Consider the following 16,623-nt stretch of genomic DNA (forward strand, 5'->3'; position numbering starts at 1 on the left):
TGAGGCAGCTGTGACAGTGCAACTAAAGACACTCATGAAAGGAGACTTCCAGAACAGCTTCAGAAAGTGCTAAGATTGATGTGATAAGTATGTTTGAATCAAAAAGGAGTACTATGAAGGGTAAAATGGCAATGTGTCTCTTACTATAATACATTTTTAAAATTTAAATATTCACTGTATTTTGGGATCACATCTTGTATATCTAAGGGTTAGAGGGGTGAAATAATTGAAGAATTATAAAGTATTTTCACAGTATCAGATGCACAACAATGATAGAATGGTAGCCTTTTTATGATTATCACTACATAGCCACGAGAGTTAGGTAAGTCTTTTGAACTCTTTGAAGTCCACTTTCTTCATTTGATATGCATCATCTCAACTCCATAAGATCTTTTCAAGTTTTAGCTATTACAGATTGTGCTGCTATGAACATGGGTGCACATATATCACTGTGGTATGATTCTTTTAATTCTTTGGGGAAGATACCCAGCAGGGGAATAGCTGGGTCAAATGGGACTTTCAGTCCTAGTTCTTTGAGGTATTTCCATACTGATTTCCACAGTGCTTGCACCAGTCTAAACTCCCACCAGCAGTGGAGCAGGGTTCCTCTTACCCCACAGCCCCACCAGCATTTCTTATTGGTTGATTTCATGATAGCATCCATTCTTTCTGGAGTGAGGTGCAATCTCAGAATTGTTTTCATTTGCGTCTCTCAAATGATCAGTGACGTTGAACATTTTTTCATATATTTATTTTCTATTTCTACTTCTTTGTCTGAGAAATGTTCATTTCAGATGCCCATTTTTTGATTGGGTCTTTAAATTTGGGAGGTTTGATCATTTTAAGTTCTTTATAGATTCTAGATAGTAGGCTTTTGTCTGAGGAACAGCAGATGAAGATTTTTTCCGACGATCTTGTCTCTTTACACTACTCGTGGTTTCTCTTGCTGTGCAGAAGCTTTTTAATAAGAAGAGATCCCACTTGTTGATTGTGCTAGTTCATGAGCAGCATTTCCTACTCCAATGTCTTCAAGATTTCTACCTAACCTCTGTTTCAGACGTTTCAGCATTTCTATTTTAATACTTAGATCTTTAATCCATTTTGATTTTAGTTTAGTGCATGGAGAGAGATATAGGTCTGGCTCTAATCTTTGTCAAGTTGAAACCCAATTTTTCCAGCACCATTTATTAAAGAGGCTGTCTTTCCTACAGTTAGGGTGTTTGGCTCCTTTATCAAAGACTTGGAAACAGCCCAAATGCCCATCAACTGGAGACTGGATAAAAAAAAAATGTGTTTTTTTAATAAAATGGAGTACCACTCAGCCATAAAAAATGAGAATTTAGAGACATTTATAGCTAAATGGATGCACATTGAGGCAATACTTTTTTTTTTTTTTTTGATACCGGGGATCAAACTCAGGTCCTTGCGCTTGTGCAGCAGGGGACGAAACCACTGAGCTAAATCCCCGGCCCTGAGGCAATACTCTTAAGTGAAATAAATAAGACACACATGTATAAATATTGAATAGTTTCTCTAGTGGGAGAAACTGATAGTGTAAATAAGCACTAAAAGGTATAATAGATAATGTGAAATAGGAAGAAAAGGGGCAAAGGGGAAGGGGAAGTGGGAGGGGTAGAGGAAAGGAAAGAAGGGAATGGAATTAATATGAGAAATTGGAAAAATAGAAACAAAGTCTTTGTAAATAGTAAGGGATGTAGGGGTTGAAGGGAGGGCAGGGGAAGGGGGAAAAATAAGAACCAAGGAGACCATGTAAATGTGCAAATTTCCAATGATGAATGTCATTATATTGTATACCTAAAATGTACCAATGACTAAAATGAATAATTGATAATGCAAAATAGGAAGAAAAGGCCCAAAGGGATAGGAGAAGTGGGAGGGGCAGGGGAAAGAAAAGAAGGGAAAGGAAAAATAATGAGAAATGGAAAAAATGGAAACAAAGTCTTTGTAAATAGGGAAGGGTGGAGGGGGTGAAGGGAGTGCAGGGAGTGGGGAAAAAATAAGAACCAAGACACATCATGTAAATGTACAATTTCCCAATGAGAAATGTAAATGTATTGTATACCTAAAATGTACCAATAAAAGAATTTTAAAAATTCTTTTCAAAATAAAACAATATGGTGACCACAATTTGAAATGCTTAAAAAATGGACAAGAATTAGTTTTAATTTTTTTAAAACCTTGAATGTAAACATTAAGTTAAATCCAAACATTCATCATATATTTGACAAATATTCATAAAGTACAAGAACTGTTTGTCAGGTTACAGCAGAGAACAAAACACTATCCCTACTCTGGGAGATGACTTGTGATTTGTTTTACCCCCACACTCATTCCTAGAGTGTGGTTGCATCCGTTTGAAGTCCATCTCTACCACTTAGCAACCATACAAATCTGAGCACGTGATTTAACTTCTTCAAGTCTCTATAAAAGGGGATAATAATGGGAATGTCTGAGAATTAAATAAAATAATGTATGTAAAGCACTCAGCATGGTACCTGGTACTTGTAAGTGCTGAATACATGGTAAATCTTACTGTTTTTATTAGACAACATAGAAAGCCTGCTTTCCTCCAGGGGCACAAATCTTGGCTGGTGATGTATGTGAAGCAATGGCTGAAAGACCATAGGAGATCCTCCTTCTTGTTTTTGTGCTTCTCTGGGAATTCTGACCTTCTCTTTATCCTAATCCCGCAGATGGAGTCCTCAGAAGTGCCAGGCCTGATTTTTCAGGGTTGTTTAAAAGTAGATACATTCTAACTTTTCTACCTCAGAAAGTTAATCCACCCCCCTTAAAAATGGTGGAGGAAAAGGAGAAACGGTGTGTGGGTATATTTGAATGTGTGCTTGGAGAGAGACTCACAGTGGAGGAAGGTCCCGTATTGAAAATGGAGAAGAGTTACTATATATAGGGTTCTGTGTTCAAAGCCGATCCCACATGTCCTCAGCATTTTCCTGACATCAGTCAGTGCTCAGAGGAGATATCTACAGGGGGATGGAGGTGGTTCTGCTAGATACTTATTAAAACAATGTGTTTCATCCTCCATGCAGGCTGCTGATATCACAGCAGAGCAGCAACCATGAAGACCCCTGTTCTCATCTACATTTAGCATAAAGGACTTCCTTTTGTGATGTTTCCTTTTCTGTAAGACTCAACTTGAGGTTCCATTTAACCCTGTTTTTCCACTGCATGGACAGAGACTTCATCTGGGTGGGGACTAGGGAGGCACACATTCCTGAAAGATGAGTGCTATTGTTCTTGGGAGGATTTGCAAGTACTTAACTCTCAAAATCCATAGAAATCACCAAGGACATTTCTCAGAGCAGCCAGGCTGACCATGGGGCTGGGCAGCTTCCTATGGGCATTATTGCCAGAGCTGCAATCATCCTAGTCTGCCCAGCCACTGACCTGCCCCAGGGTCTACATTGCCACTTCTGCTTCTCCTTTTGGATCCTGGCATAGAAAACCTCTGATAAGACAAGAGTGAGTCCTCCTTGGGAAAGTTGAGCCCGAAACCTCATCAGGTACTCACACCTAGAATTGACTTAAAGACCCACAGATTTGGAGATTTGGATATGGGGAGAAAGGCAGGGTAAGGGTCCGGGCACTGGGATGCTGCCTGAGGTGGGTAGCGATCAGGGAGACCTGCTAAAAGTTACAGAGCCTCTGTGGGACAGTGAGTACTGGAGCTCTGGAGAGGACAGGACCAAAACAGGAAGAGCTAGGGAAAGAGAGCAACTCATCTCTAATACAATCTCCTTCACCATTTTGCTAAGGGAGAAACTGACTTATTACATAAAGAACTGGTCAGAGTAACCCCATAATTCATGGAGTTTATTTTCTCTTCCTGAAAGTTGTGATTATGAACTTGGAAAATTTGGCAACTTTAGGGAAGCATGCTGCCAGGAGGGAAAGGTCCAGCGCAGCCCCACAGGCACCACTTGCTGCAACCTTGCCTTGTATGGCGTTGGAGCAATGGCGTTCTTTTCATCAAATGGAGTCCTCCTTTAATGCCTCTGCAGTGTTGGAGCTTTGCACCCTATAAATGCCTGTCATGGTGGCTCCACAGTGTTCAGGCAGCAGTGGGAAAGTGACTCAAGCCACACACTCAGCACTTGGGGCTAAGCAGAGGCCCTCTCACTCTCCACCCTGAAGGCTCTAAGCTTCCTACTGGCTTCCTACTTGCTGAAGTTCAGAGTCCTCTCGGAGTGTGGCACAACACCCCACTCCCCTCCTTCGGTAAATTAACAGTGGAGAAAATATGGTTCCTTTTAAACATCTACTCTTTTCCCTCACTAAAGCAATTCAACAGACCTGAAATTTCACAGCAGACACTTAGACTTTAAAAAAAGTATTTCACAAACATCTGGAAAACAAATCCTTATTTATTTATTTTTCATTATTCCTAAAACGGCTTTATCTGAAGGCTGATATTTGGAGGAGAATGCTCAGTTCCGACATGGCAGAGCTCACGCTGGGTTCAAGCTGAAGATGTCACCCACCATAAACGTGAACTGCTGTGACAATGAGAAGCGGAAGGTGAAGAATTGCCTCTGTAAGCGGGGTGGGGGCTGGATGTGTGAGAAAGGCAAAGATGCATTTGATTGTGTTTACAAGATTCATTCACAGCACAGCAGGCAGTATTCACACTATAATATTCACCCTAACACAGATAATTTGATTTTCAACCTGGTTATCATGCATTCAGACATAGCAATACATGAAAATATATGCTTTAGCAGTGCATTTTAAACAAGGTTGCACACTTAAAGTCGGAATATATTAGAGGTGAGTGTTGAAGTTAGCAATTGTAAAAGTCCTAAAAATCTCCATTCAGCACATGGCATGTGTTTTGAAATTACTCAAAAATTTTTGCATTATGTTCCATCTGTTGACTCTCTTTCTCTCTAAACACACATATATAGAGAAAGAAATTATAAACTTGCTTTTTAAATTTTTCAGGGTTTAAAATCTTTAAATTATCTTTAAAAATCCCAAAGTAAAAGGAAAACTTTTCTCTATTCACATATAAATTTAAATTATAATTATCACCACTATGGCTGAGAAGGAAAAACAGATTATCTGGCTCAATTTCCCTTATTTGGTGGGCAAAGAAGCTGAGCTGAATGATTTGAGGTTACTTTTTCAAGGTAAAGAGTTGAGGCTTTGCTCTATGTCTTCTGTATTTGGTAGTTTGAGGTTTGAGGTGTTTTTGTTTGTTCGTTTTTTTCTTCCTTCCAACAGGATTGAATTAAGGGCAATGTGAGAAACAGTCTACATTTCTCACATACATAGTTAAAATCAGAGTTTGCCTTGCAGCCATGAAACACATGGGTGGGCTTTGCCCAGCTCAGCCCACAGCCAAGAGCCCTGAGAGTCAGTCAGCACATGTGAAAGACAAATTTCCTGCAGACACTGCTTACCCGTTGCCCTCATTCTTCTACTTCTCACGTTATTAGTCAATATGGGATATTTCTTGGCTATGGGGAAGTTATAATGGATGGCATTGGTCTCACAAGACCTTGGTCTCTTAATGCTATAGAGTGACCTTCTGAGCCTTGATATGGCTCCCAGAGAAATACAAAGTTCGGGTTCCATAGATTGACTTGTCTTTTCATTGATGATAAATACCTTTGTCAAGTTTGGTGACTAAAGACTATGATTTGAGTCCTGGGTCAGACAATTACACTCCAGAAGCTGAGGACAATTGCTCCCTGCCATTAGTGGAGTGAACAAATACCGGGGGGGGGGGTGCATCAAGAAAGCAGGCAACTCCAGAAGGAGGAGGGGAAAAAACAGGCAGAGGGGAGAAGCAGCCACATCTCTCTCCAAACACTCCATCAGGGGGCTATAAGCATAGTCTTGTTTTTTCTCATGGGGCCATGTTCACTTTTTCTTCACACCACAAATCACCAAATGATTTTGGTCTTAGAGACCTGAGCAGTCAGAGGTTGAAACTTGAAATCACCCCAGGATAGAAGGGAGCCACTGAGGTTTGTAAGAACCCTCTTGCCTAGAGGTGGTGACACAAAGCCTCCCACCCTCATGAGGTCTGAGTAAGACCTGTGGGAGAAAGAATTTAGGCTCCCTGTGAAAAAGTTGCTTGCAATAGGAGTTTTTAAGTGTTACCAACATCCATTTTAGAACTGCTTTGCCATGAAATATTTAAAAATGAATTAAGTTCTAAACAGTCTCATAGCTCAATGGACATAATTCATAACTGTTGTCAAGCAACAGTCATGGGAGACCATACAGACCAGCTTGGTCCACAACCTGGATTCATGTCCAGCCTCCTGCACTTGCTAGCAATGTGGCCTTGAGAAAGTTATTTCACCTTGCTGCACCTCAGATTCTTCAGCTGTAAAACTATCAGATCTCCCTTATAGAGTAGTAAGGATTAAAGCAATTGTTTATTATAAAGCACTTAGAACAGAGTCTGGCACATATTAAGCACTCAAAATGTTTGCTCTGTTTATTATTCAGCCTTGACACAAACACCAAGCCAAGAATAAAGGATGACAGTAACTCCTTCTTTGTCACTCAGCTACTCCTAAGTTGCTCTAAGAACTACCCTGTGATTTCTTCTGATACCCTCCTACCACATAATATGAGGTGCTCTGGAATCACTTCCTGCTTCTGAGACTATAATACATCCATGTATTGGGATAGAGTATGCTGCTTGCTTTGTACCACACAGTTAATTATGCCTTAATGACTATTTTTATTATGATGAGAGTGGCAACAATAAAATTAAAGAAGCACAGGCTCAACACCTCCTTTCCAAAAAGAAAAATGCAAATGCCCACATAAACCCAAGTGCAGAGGCAGAAACACTTCTCTTTTCTTTTTTTCTCAGGTTTTCTCCACAGGCTGAGTTCTACCCAGACAAAGGAGAGAACTGTTCCATGTAAAATAACGGTCTCTGTGGTGCTTCCAACAGCATGAGCTCGTTTTTCTAGACTTGCAGTGCCAGCTTCCCCAAACCAGCGTCTTCGGCTCCAGGACAAGGATTGTCCCAGCCCTGGGACAAGGGCAGCAGTGAATCCATACTCACTGGGGCTGGTTCTGGGCGCTTTCACCCTCCTTCTCTCCCTTCCTCCAGCCTGGGAAATCCTTCGCCAGCCCCAGCTTGTGAGCCTGCTCCTCCCCACCGATGTGAAAATCGTTGAACTTTATGGTATGTTGTTGATGCTTTCATCAAAGTATCATGCTCCCACCTCATGCTAAGTAAAGCAGCTGGTGAATGTTATGTTGTGCACTGCAGGTGGATCAGTGGTGGCAGGCCCAGAGCTCCCTGTGTCTACTTAAACAGGTGTTTGACTCTGCATTTTCCAGGTGGCCAGAAGGAACCTGATTATTTGGTGAGAGTAGAAGCCATGCGGGAGAGGAACAGCTCCCCAGCATTGGCAAGAGTGAATAGCCAGCCACTTGGCTTTAATCCATCTGTTCACAAGACTTGGTCTTGATGCCAGAACCTTTCCTTTTGGGGCCTCCTACTCACTTTGAATTTTAATGGACAGAAGGGAATTCTGCTCTCAGCTTACACCGTTTTCTCAAGAGCTACCTTTTTATGTGGGGCTAACTGGGTCGCCAGAGGCAGAGGTCACTGGAGATTTCAGTTAGGGCCTCTCTGTTTCATCATCCCAACTGCCAGGTGCAGTGTGAGAAGATGAAGTAGCTGCACAGAACTGTATTTCTCTGCAACCCTGTAGCTATATTCACAAGCAGAGGATGGTTCAAGGGATGCTTTCTGGTCACTGGGAATGACAGGAGTTCTCTATAGCTAGCCAAGAAAGCATAAAGACAAAAATAAGCAAAATGACTACTTCTTACAAAGCAGAAACCAGCAAGGCTTAGAATAGCTTTTTGCAGCAAGAAATCCACAAGTGAGGTTTTGATGCCATCAGGAGCAATGGAGACAGAAGCTTCCAGTCTCTTTGAGGTTTTCCCAGAGTGAGCCATGATACCCGAGCAGTCAGCAATGCTGTTTCTAAGATGATCCCCCAAATCCAAAAGACTTTAATTAGGAAATAGGGAAGATCACACACTGAGAAGAGGGAAAAACATACAAGTGTAGAAGTTAACTAAAATCAGACGAAACCCCACAAGGATTTCCCAAGACAGCACTAAGAAGAAAAAGCAAACTGGAGCATTTCCCTCCTTGCCTGGAGGCTACAGATCCCACAAGAACTGCTGCCAATGAAGAGGGCCCTCCAAACCCATCTTCAAGGTGTCCAGGAAACCATTCCTCTCAGGTCCTTCTCAAGAGCTTGAAATAAGTTGAGTAAATTTGTCATAACTTGTAAATGGAAGAAAAGAGTGCGAAGGGGCCTTATCATGGGGCCACCTGCCCCAGAACTGGCACCACAGGCCACCTCCGCTTCCCCTTGGCTTCTGTGACCCAGCAGTCTCAAGGGACAGGAAGGCAGCTGTCAGCTTTCACATGGCACTTGCTCCTGGCAAGGGATCAAGTCCAGCAGCAGCCAAACTGTTGTCATGATCCAATCAGCCTCACAATGACGGAGCCTCTGCTGACTGGTGGCAGGTCACAGGAGTGTGGGAGCGAGTCTGCGTCCCCCATATGATTCTTTAAATCATGCTGCTCTCCCTCCAGAAAACCCAAGGAAGTATGTGTGTGGTTGTCATGTGCAGAATCGCTTTACACAACTGAGAGTTATATTGAGGATCATGGGCAGGTATCTTCCTATCATTATTTCTTTATAGTTTACATGCTAATTGTCTCAAAAAGGATAAAAAAATAAAAGCAGATAAACTCATGTAAACAGGTTAGTCTGGTTGAAACAGAGTTTCTCAACATCAGCACTCTTGAAATTTGGTGTCAGATAACTTTTTGTATATAGGAGCAAACTTGCACACTGTAGGATGTTTACCAGCGTCCCTGGTTTCTACCCACCAGATGCCAGTTGCAAGCCTTCAGTTGTGATTCCAGACATTGCCAAATGTCCCCAAAGAGAGGGGGAGGTATACAAAGTGCCCCTAATTGAGAATTACAAGATTAAAATACATACATATAATATATGTGCAGATGTGTAATCCAAAATTGTAGGAAAAGCTGGACATGGTGGTGTGTGCCTATAATCTCAGCACTCTAGAAGGCTGATGCAGGAGGATTCAAGTTCAAGCCAAGCCTAGGCAGTGTAGTGAGCTAGATTCTGTCTCAAAATAAAAAAGGACTAAGGATGAAGCTCAGTGAAAAGGCTCTGTGTTCAATCCCCAATGTAAAGGCGGGGGGGGTGAGTTGTGGAAAGAAGTGGGAAGTCTTAGAAAATGAATATCACACTTAGTCTGAGCACATTCTGAATGATTGAATCCAGGGTGGGAACTATGCTGTAGGAGTCCTGGAATTGTCTAAATTTATTGAGGGCTTCTGGGAAACATAGTATTGCGTCTACTTTCAGTACAATTTTATGTGTAAACTTAGTTGGTGAGGAAAAAAAAAATGTGGCTTGCAGAAGTTAAGGGTGTACAGTTAAAACACCAGAGAGCCAGGATGTGATGTGACTGATTGCTCAAAAGTGCTAAACTCCAAGGGCCAACTCGGTAGCCACCAGCCACATGTGGCCCCTGATCACTTGGAATGTGACTCCTCAAAGCTGAGAGAAGCGATGTGTAAAACACACTCTAGATTTTTTTGAAGACTTAGCTCGAGAAAAATAATGTAAAAATATTTTATTAGTAATGCATATTGAATAGCTATTGAAATGATATTCTGAGTATATTGTATTAAAATATATTATTAAAATTAATCTGATCTGGGTTTGGTATGTAGCTTGGTGGGAAAACCACTTGCCTAGCATGCATGAAGCCCTAAGTTCAACTTCCAGCACCATACAAAATTCATTTTATTTATTTGTGCTGGGGATTTAGCTCAGGGGTTCCGCTGCCTGCCTTGCAAGTGCAAGGACCAGATTTCAATCCCCAGTACAAAAAAAAAAAAAGTACACACATTTTATCTATTTCTTTTCATTAGCTTAGTGTGGCTACTAAATATTTTAAAATGCATATGTGGCTTCCATTAAATTTCTCTTGTACCACATTATGTTGTACTGAACAATTCTATTTCCATTAGGGTCATTTTTTTTTTCATTCTGAAAAAGAAAATACTGTGTGTGGGCCAGGAAATAGATACTGCTAGCAAGTGAACCACTAGAATTATCTTTTTGTTATCAAAACAAAAATAAATACAAGCAACATCAGAGAAATATTTGGGGAAATTAAGAAATCTATAAAGTTGGTTAAAAAAAAAGCCAAATGAATACAAATGATGAGTTACATTTGTATTCAAATTCATACATCAGCCCAGATACTCTCTTCATGGACTTCAAATCATGTTTATTTGAGGTCATCATCACCTCCTTCCCTATTGTCCCATTAGCTTTACTTACCTTGGTATCTTGTCTCGTTTCTATACTTTGAAGTCAGCCCAAGGCAAAGGTTGATTTTCAGTCATCTTGGCCATATAGTTACCATCCAGGGTCTTTCCCAGAAACTCCACTTGAATATCTTCTAATCATTCTTCTCATCATCAAAATGTACAAAGTGGACTCTAGTTGAGAATTAACTAATGTAGAGTGTATAATATGTAAGAATTGCTGAATGTGCAAATCAAACATTGTAGAAAGTGGGAAATCTTATGCTCTTAAAACTAAATATCAGATTTAGTCTGAACAAGTTCTGATGACAGAACCCAGAGTGGGAACCTCTCTGGGTTCTTTCTTCCCAGTCAACCCATAGGGTCATTTGTCACCTTGTCTGAAAACACCACACTCTGTCAAATCCCTCTCCAGGGCCAGGGCACATGCCCAGTAGTGCTGGTAGACAGAAAGAGAGGGCAGCACATCCTGAATCCATTTCTTCACCTCTTATCAGCATTATCATGGGCTGGAACTGCAAGGTGAGCTTGACACTATCACCAGCCCCCTAGAGTTATGGGAAGATTAATAAATGAACCCGCATACAACCTTTGGAGCCCTGGAGCTTGGTAAAGGCTTCATAAACTTTAGCCACTGGTATTTTCAGTTGTCCTTGGGTTTTAGAGGGTGCCAACTCATGTATGTGAAGATGTTTCTATCCTCATATGTCCTGTGCAGCTGTGCCCCTCTTTTCTCTCAACTACTGAGAAGCTTGACTGCTGCCACTTAAGCTAAGTGGTAGAGAACAGGCAGCACATGGGAAGGAGGGGGCAATGGCAAGAGGAAAGCTGCTCCTACCAGACTGTTATGATAGCTAACAAACAACTCTGATCACTGCACACTTTTAAATTATGGGATTCGGGGCCAAAGCTGAGGGATTTGTTTCAAATCGGTAAATCCCTAGGATAGGAAGTCTCCAAAGAAAATTTAGAAAGCACACCCACAACCTACAGGTCAAAAGCTCCGAGGCTTTGTCTGAAAGGCCTTGGAGGCTGCATTCTATTCTTGCTGGGAGCTGAGACTTTTAGGGATAAACAAAAGCAGGCACAGGCTGGAGCCCTGAGGAATGGTGAGCCACTCCCCACTCCCCCATTCAGTGGATGCTTGGAGATGGATGAAAGCACCCCTTGCATAACCTCATTTTTCAACTTTTATAAGAAGGTTTGACAAATGATGCCAACAAAAGGTATAATAAGAAAGTGATTTAAATCAGCCCTTGTGAAGGCAAAGACAACTGTCCTGGGGCTTGAATCTCCTTGATTTCCCCTCATCCTACCTCCAGTTCCAAGCCTACCACTACCTGGAGTTTTCCATAGTTTTCTGGAACTTTAATACATTGCTTTTTCATCTAGTCACGTTCTACTCCCCTCTTTCAACCCCTCCTCAATATATGAACTTGTTCTTTGGGATCACCTAATCCAGTAGACTCTGTTGCTGCACTGGAAATAAAAGTATTTGTTTAATGTGCCAAGATGTACATCAACTTGCTGTCAAGGAAAGAACTTTCAGCATGCATTTAGCAATAAGAATTTTCCACAAAACCTTACAAAGAACCTTTCCTGCTGACAAAAATCACCTGGAGTTCCTATTAAAAACAGATTCTGTAGCCTCAAAGGAGAACTGGTTGATCAGAACATCTCTGGGAGAGGGTGGCATCTGGAGACACCAGGAGAGTCTCTCCACCTGAAAAGCCCAGGGAGACTGCCAAACACCTCCCTGGCAGATGGGTGCTGTACAGGGCGGGAAAGGCCCTACTAGCCTCCTGGTTGTTATGCTCTGCCCTTTACTTGACTGAATGGTTCATTCAACTGCAATTCAGATGGTTATCCATTACAGGGATCAACTCTTTCTGATCCAAAATCACTGGGCCTCAGAAACTCCGACATCCTGTCATCCCAAGCTAACTAGGCCAGATCAAAGCAAGTATAGCCACACAAGACTTTGTCCCCAAAGAGGCTCCAGTGGTGAAAAATGTCAGAAAGCATTGACAGTGGCAAGAAGGTAAATTATGCTAGGAAATAGCAGTCCTCAACTTGGTCTCAATCTTCCCTGCATTATTCAGAGCTATTGGGAAATGTTACCCTGCCTGCTGGTAAAGATGATAGTCTCTAATATCCTCTACCACACTCACTAGCAGGGAAATAATTCACCAAAGCCACATTTCTGAGCATGTCACAACCAGCTTCCTGGAGGAAAAAAAGGCAAGCATATATCCTGCATGTAAGCACAATAGGAAAATGTGCCCCCTCTCACTTTACCCTGAGTAAAATGAAATATAGTCTACTTTTAATAAGCCTTTTATTTTGTCCAGTCAGTTGGTCTTTGAAAAACTACCATAGTGAAGCCTCATCCAGGCCATATTTGTGGGTCTCTGAATAAACTTGGTGAAAGATTCTAACATAAGCCAGAGCTAAGTGTAACATGCAGTTAGTTGATACTGACCCTTAACAGCAAAGAACAAAGTGGCTCCCATAAGCTCCATCACAACCATTTCCATGTGCTTTCATATGCTACATTAAAAATAACACACTTATGGGCCGGGGATTTAGCTCAGTGGTTCTGCTGACTGCCTCGCAAGCACAAGGTCCCGAGTTCAATCCCTGGCACCAAAAAATAATAATAATAATACAGTTATGTATCACTATATAATGGACAAACAATCGTGTTTTGGGATAGGTGGAAGGAATAACTGGAGCTCTCTTAGGTGTGTGGAAAATGGTGGGATCATTAAAGCTTTAATGGTGAGATCATTTAAACCATTAAGAATGCTCTGTAAGCTACACAACTGCTACAATCAGCAACACCTATGTATGACAACATGGAGAATAATAGAAAGGTAATATTTCTGAACATCACAAGACAAGTTTCACACATTTACTATGATACCTACCATTAATACAAATGTTAATGTCAAAGGGGCAGGATGACCTGGAATATTGAATACATGGACCCTGACCCTACTATTTGCACAAAGCAACAGTCATGGCACACATCCGAATGAGGATCACAAAGGATCACCCAAAGAAACACAAAGGACAACACTCCAGAGTGAAAGAATGAGCTTGGTCTTCCTGTCTAGTGTATGACCTTTTCCCTTTTCTTTTTCTTTTTTTAAACTGTCCTTCAAGAGGGCTGAAAAGCAATTTTCATGCTGTGGCTCTAAATATCAGTTTATCCTTCTGACAGGGTTCTGAGCATGCCCAGTAGGGATGATTTAACACTGCGCTGATGACTTGCAGCAGAAGAACGTCATGTGAAAAGGTAGTCTGCCACAGCTAATGGGCTCTTGTTTCAAAGGGATGCTGTGTGTACATTACCAGTGTATGGAGAAGGTGCAGAAAGGCCCAGGCAGCCATTAGGAATGGAGTGTTGTTGATGATGAAAAGGCACTTTGCCGGTGAGGGAATGGTGGGAGAGAGAAGGCTTATCTGTCTTTTTGATTAGAAATGCATGCTTCCTTTCATCATCTCAGCTGAAAAATTGGCTTCTGCTCTTGGTTTATGAAACCATTTTTCTTTTTCCTTTCTTCCCAGGTTTGCAAACTGCTTAATAAATTAGTTACTGTGAGGTACATGGGTGCCACAATAACCTTAGAGGCTTTTCCCAAATGCATCCTTAATATTTTATAAGTATTTAAATAGATTTATTCAATTTGAGCTGGCTGATTTATTAAAACTGGCACTCTGGCACGAAAAGAGGGTTCTATGCAGATTAAAGCTGATCAAAAGAAAAATTTAAGAGTTGTTCTTATTTCATAGGAGGTTGTTTAGGAATTAGAGCAAAACTTTTGATACAACTAATTGAGCAGGCAGAGTAAAGAAACATCTAAACCATGGAAGCTTGAAACTGGAATATCAGGTCTGCGGTCCTACAGGTGTTCTAGTGGTTTGTTCATTCATTCGTTCAGCCCACCAACATGACAGTGTTGGGTACTGGTGCTTTTCTGTCATTCTGTAAGGTCTAGCTTTACAAAATAGTAGGACAAAAACCAAAGTGCCTGTTTAACCCCCAATCCAGGGGAAATAACCAAAGTTTGGCTATCTTATAAAAGTTTTCAATTTAAATTGAAAATAAAAGAGTAACTTCCCCATTCTAACAAGAAGGGTGAAGATTTGGGGTTCTGGTGGGTAATTTTTATCTTTAGCAACCATTGTGACTCCACAAGGAGTTCGAATGTGGTGACTCCTGGGTCTGCAAGTCTGGAAAGGGTAACAGATCAGTCATGCTGCCTCAGGATCTATTAGACCCATTACTGGGACTATAATGCCTCTAAAGACCACCCTGAGCCATTAATCATTCAGGTAGAGTTCAGAAAATCAGATGCCAGAATCTAGTGGTGTCAGACACTCAGAATCCCTTGCTGTGTGTCCAAGCAATCTGTGAAAAGCTAAATTTTATTCTGCTACATGAAAATGTAGACTTGGTGATGTAGATCACTCAAGTCAGGAAAGCTTCAGAGAAATCCGTCAGGATGAAAAAGAATATGAATCATCTTTCAAAGACTATTTTTTTCTTACAGGATTTCTATATGTATGATATTTGTAAAGTATTAAATCTAACTAGTCAGACATCCAATCCTAAAGAGAATGAAGTATTAAAAAATACACAGTGATCAATGTCATGTAGCATAATAGATAATGCCCCAGTGATACTTTGTAAAGTATATGAACAATTAAGGTAATTATTCATACCAAAAACTATTTTATAGAAATGTTACAAAGAAAAAGAAACTGCATTAGGGGCTAAATGACTGGAAAGCAGCAGTCATATGAACAGACTTTCTAAGGCCTTACCTTTTCTTTTTTTTTCCTACTATCTGTTTGACTAAGAGAGCTGAAAATTATACCATTTGTGTTAGAATCAAATGCAAATGGAATAATTGTCCCTTCTCTAATCAAAACACATTTGTGGATTGAAATACCACATGGGGCAATTTTCAGTTAATCATGGATGTTAATAAATATGACTCTAAGCTCATAAACAAGCATTACTTTGGCTAATATAATATAGGAAATTATTGTTAAGCTTGATCAGACATGTAACAAAAACTGAACTTTGCAGAAAGTCAGCAAATTAGCTATCAGAAAATAGAGATGAGCATCAACAGTAATGAAAGATTAGATTTAGCTAAAATGCTTAGACAAATCATGCATTAGCATTAGGAAATATTTAAAGCTGGCTTTGCTGAAATGGAAAATAATGTTATGTGAGTATTAGCTTCTTCAAAGAGCAAAATGCAAAAGCTTAGTGATTAGAGATTTAAAAGACTAGAAAAGCAGGTTTATCAACATCAAAATAACCCAGAGCTTGAATTATACCAAAGCCTGTAACAATGAATGAGCTTCCAAAAGAAATAAAAATATTTAGTACTCATTTTATTTGTAAGTCAACTTAAGATTTCTTCCTTTAGCCTTCCCTAAATGTAAAGATGTATTTATTTTGAAGACAAATGCCTAAATGGTTGTAAAGATATTATAATCATCTGTAAGACTAGGGCTAGATTACACCTACAGTGGCAGTGAGGATAGAAAAGCAAATGGTATTACTTCTACCTCATTCAGAATTAAAATGGGGCCAAGAGTGATGGCACACGCATATGCCTGTCAGCAAGATTGTGAGTTTGAGGCCAGCCAGGGTGACACAGCAAGGTCAAGACCAGCCCACCTCAAAAAGAAAAAGAAAACCTACCAACCTTAACCAAAAAAGTGAAATGTATGCTACAAGTAAAATATCTTTTCCTATATTTACTCATTTCAAATTCTAATATATTCCTCAAACATGAAATTTTCTCATTTGCTAGAATAAGTAGGAATGCTTTCACTTGCTTTCTGAGAACCCTAAGCCAAGTGGGCTGTTGGGTCATCCTGTACTGTGAAAGCAACTGCCTTGAAATGAAAGTATAATAAGGTTATATCAACACCTAGGCTTCAGGCAGAGGAATAATTATTATATCTGTTACACTCAGTTTTTTGTCAGCATACTAATGCAAACTATTGAAGTTCAAGTGTAAGATCATACACTAATTTGAGCATCTAGGAAATGCAAGCTTTCATCCGAAGAATTGCAATAACTATGGAAAATATCAGCACTTCCTACAGTGTGTTTAAATAACTGCCACTATTCCTCTGGTACTAAAAAGGCAGACTCAAGTTTAGAAAAGGAGGAGAAATCA

General features: G+C 40.5%; 1 pseudogene; it reads left to right on the forward strand.

Annotated features, from left to right (window-relative positions):
• Window positions 1–7,484, forward strand: part of LOC147826916 (nicotinamide riboside kinase 1-like) — a 47,995-nt pseudogene extending 40,511 nt beyond the window's left edge.
• Window positions 7,485–16,623: the final 9,139 nt, after the last annotated feature.

The sequence above is a fragment of the Heterocephalus glaber genome, unplaced genomic scaffold (genome assembly GCF_053883595.1).
Source record: "Heterocephalus glaber isolate CG9 unplaced genomic scaffold, H.glaber_assembly_v1.0 deba00001457, whole genome shotgun sequence".
NCBI classification, from domain to species: Eukaryota; Metazoa; Chordata; class Mammalia; order Rodentia; family Bathyergidae; genus Heterocephalus; species Heterocephalus glaber.